Source organism: Pogoniulus pusillus, chromosome 21 (genome assembly GCF_015220805.1).
Source record: "Pogoniulus pusillus isolate bPogPus1 chromosome 21, bPogPus1.pri, whole genome shotgun sequence".
NCBI lineage: Eukaryota > Metazoa > Chordata > Aves > Piciformes > Lybiidae > Pogoniulus > Pogoniulus pusillus.
Genome location: NC_087284.1, coordinates 13,279,297 through 13,283,221, shown reverse-complemented (window position 1 = coordinate 13,283,221; position 3,925 = coordinate 13,279,297). Strand labels below are relative to the sequence as shown.

General features: G+C 45.0%; 1 non-coding gene across 1 annotated transcript; it reads right to left on the bottom strand.

Annotated features, from left to right (window-relative positions):
* Positions 1-2,416: 2,416 nt before the first annotated feature.
* On the bottom strand, positions 2,417-2,506 carry TRNAY-GUA (transfer RNA tyrosine (anticodon GUA)). Its single transcript is given in 2 exon segments — positions 2,417-2,452; positions 2,470-2,506. It is a non-coding gene; the product is annotated as a tRNA-Tyr (tRNA).
* Between the last annotated feature and the right edge of the window lie 1,419 nt (positions 2,507-3,925).

Below are 3,925 nucleotides of genomic sequence, written 5' to 3'. Positions count from 1 at the left end.
ATTGCACTTTTAACTTTTTAATGAAAAGGTACTTTCAGAATGAGCACAGACAAGACCAGTCACAAACCACCTAACACTTGCTGCTTGCCAAAGGCGCACAATAACCCCAAAAGACATGCTGCAGGCATAGGCTGCAGAACCGATTCAGCAAGCTGTCCTAGAATCATAGAATCAAGCAAGCTGGAAGAGACCTCCAAGATAATCCAGTCCAACTTTTAAGGAGAAAGTGCAGATATTTTGCAATATGTTTATGCTAACTGTGTAAGCTATGTTTTTTCCGCCATGCATTGTTCTGCTTTGGGACATGAGGTGAGACAAGAAGAAAAAAGTATTTCAGAAAGGGAAGGAACATCCCATTCACCCCACTTATATAAATCAGTATTGTGTCACCACTGTATCATTACAGGGCAGTCCTAGCAGCTGAAATAGCATGGTATGAAACAGCCATAGCATAACAGAAGCTACCATGTCAGGTGGTGTTCTCCACCAGGACCCAGTCACCTACTAGTTTGCAATAATATGAGGGTGCACCCATGCTGCAAGAACTCACCCTTTCCAAATAGAGAAACATTTCCTACTAGAGCATCATTTCTGATAAGAACCCACTTTAAATTAATCCTTTCTCCCTCCATTCCTGTTTTGATTATACTTTGTGCAACCTGTACTGAAATATTAGGTCAGCAAAGGTCTGTACATCAACAAAAATGCCTGTGAGGCAGTCAGTCCACTCATCAGTCATCACCACACCCCTGTCTCAGAGAAAGCCTTGGTCCCTTCTCCAATACAAGCATAACAATTTACTTTTCATGATTATTGGCAGATTTTGAACCAAAAGCTTCAGGCTTATTGCAGCAATTAAATGCACGAGTCATGTATTCCCTCATTTGGAAAGGTTCCTACTTGGTCTTACTGCTCACCAAGACTGCAAAATGTGCATTGCAAAGAGGAAATCTTTCCCAGCTGCCATGGGAAAGATTTATTATCCAAACTGGTTTCAAATACATCTGAATTCCTCCTGTGGCATCACCCAGGCTCATATCCCTCACCTCTTCCTTGTGTAAAGTGATTGCCAGATTCCCAGCAGAGATGCTGCTGCTATGCATTCTCCTCCCAGAGAGTCCTGGCAGGACTGCAAAGGAGGCTGCTTGCCTTTCTCACCCTTGCTTTTACAGGTCCGTCTCGCTGTGGAAGGACCTATGGAGCAATCAGTCGTTGACCTGCCTGCTGCTCAGGGCATGGAGAGCTGGTTTTGTTGCTCCACTGGAGAGGCAGAACTACCTCCTTCCTGCTATGTGTCTCCTTGTGCTGAAAACCTATTATAGTTCTGAGGCTGCGTGTACCACTATGGAGGCTGAAGAGGAATTAATGCAGCTGGATTTGGAAGGACAAACAAAACCAGTACTCTGCTATGGCTGATGGTCATTAATCTGATGCTCATCAGAAGGAAAAAAAATCTTTCATAATGCCAGAATGAGATACAGTTGCTTGATTATTCACAGCTTACTCCTGGTTCTGTGATGCATCTGACTCTAACTTCTAATAAATATTTCTATTTAATAATAATTTTAAAATTTTTAATAAACAATACTAAGAGAGTGCAAGATAAGCCACAGAATAAAGCTGCCACCTCCTTCTCAGCCTAGCACCATGCTTTGCATGAGGAGATGTTGTGTGTGAGAAGTTTTGCATAAGCTTTGGCTTTTAGATTCCCTAATGTTGTCTAATTTAATGTAAACATCTAAACTCCTTCTTCAATAAAGCTTCGTACAGACCTCTCATAGTTGGTTTTGTCTTGTGAAAGTGAGTTCCATGAGTCAATTTCCTGTGTGAAACAAAAATTTTCTCTAGCACATCACAGTGCCTTGTTTCCTACCCTCTGAAAGTTTCTGGTGTTGGTTTCCGTGTGAATGAGTTCTTAGCATGCCTTGTAAACCTGGCCTGCTGTCTCCTTTCATATGTTTCTACCCCAAAACTTCAAAATGCAAGAATGAGATAGGAAAAGGGGTGAAACCAGCAACCAGTAACCAGACCTCCCCATATCTTTCACATTCATCTTAACTGAAAGAGGCTCTGCAAGCTGTGCACTGTGGGTCTGCTCTAGCTAGCAAGGGTCTATAGGTCTTGAGCCCTTGCAGATAAGAAGTTCATACGATGGGCATCAACTAATTAGGGCATAGAGGTGGCAAAGGTCAAAGCACCATTGCCCAGAGCATCAGGTGAAGCAACAAGGCAGGCAGTGAAAATTAAATCCTCGAAAGTGATATGTTTTAAGTAGACTAAATTTCTCATGGGGTCTCAATGAGCACATGGTTGGAGAGTGCAGCTGTGCAAAGTTATGAATTCCAGAAAGAAGTGAAAGACAAAGAGGCTCGGGGCGGGGGGGGAAGAAAAATTATAAAGAAAACTCCAAAACCTTTCCTTCGAGCCAGAATTGAACCAGCGACCTAAGGATTACTTTCTACACACAGCCTACAGTCCTCCGCTCTACCAGCTGAGCTATCGAAGGAAGACAAGGAGGGAGTGCCAAGAATGAGTCAAGAGTATGTCAACAATAGCCTTAGGCTTTAATGGGTTTCCATATGCATTGCTTTTCACAACATGAAAACTGCATCCAAAAAAAAAAAAAAGGCACAACTTTAACTTTCCTGCAAAATTGGATTTTGGTTACAAAGCTGCCAATTTGCTTCCAAACAGTTCACAGCTCCTGCAAGACTGCTGCTGGTGGTAGCATTAAGGTTGGAGTCCCTCTGATGACCCATATGAAATCTGTCTACTGCTTGACAAAGACATTTGCCCACTCTTGGGTGAGCTTGCTACACTTCCTAAATTAAGCTAGGAGAAGAGGGACAACTCCCCTCCACACAATCCCCCACAACAGTTCTCCAGCCAAATTCAATAACAAATCAGCAAATCAATCAGTTAACAAGCTCCCCTGCCGCTCCCACAGTGAATGCAAAGGAACGGAGGGAAAGGACAAGATGTGTGCTCCTTCAGGGCCATGGGCTACTCGATACCAGAGCACAGGCATTGTACTGACTCCTCTGAGGGAGCAACAATAAAAATGCAGCACACAGACTGGAAGTTTAAAGGGAGATTCTATGTACAAGCACCTCTGTACAAAAGGCATTCAGGGAGAATGAATACATCCATGAACTGGGCCAAACTTACCAGATCAAAACCTTCTAGAATCGTCCAACCATCCAACCTCAGCAGGCCTGAGAGTAGGCCAGAACTGCCCTCCCCACCTCAGGCTCAACATTCCCTGCCAGCCAGAAGCCATCTCCCACACAGACCTTGAGCTCAGCGGGGATGCACTCTGCTTGAGGAGAGGAGCGGGGAGGAGATGCAGGGAGGGGAAAACAGAGAGATCAACTAAGCACTGCTTTATAACCTGTGTGTGACAGATGATGATGTAAAATCAATCACCTCTATTAGTGTTGATATCCGGGCAAAGATTGCTAATAACTATGAAAATGCCATTAACATTAAAACTCAGCAGAAAACTTACTGACAAGGCTCAAAACCCACACGCTTTGGAGTCCTTAGACACTAGGGCTCCAGGTTCTTTTGTTCTCTTCACCGCAGTTGCTTCTCCCCACAGCCGCCGAGGGGAGAGCAGACAAACATGGCCTGGACAGAGCAGGGCACGCTGAGCCCGTTTGTGGCCTCTCAGGCCTACCACAGCACTGTGACGCTGGGAAGCTGACCAGAGCAACATTACAACCTCCTGGCATGTCCAGGTCCCTGCCTCTTTTTGCAGGACTTTGTCTCTGGGGTCTTTTTAAAGGGTAGCTAGCCCAAACCACCACAGGGAGAAACAACCCCGGAGACATCGACTCCCACCGATCGCCATGGTGCAAGTGAGACTCTCAGGAGCAGACGAAGCTGCAATGTCTGGCACCGCAGCCGGTGGCCTCCCTAACCT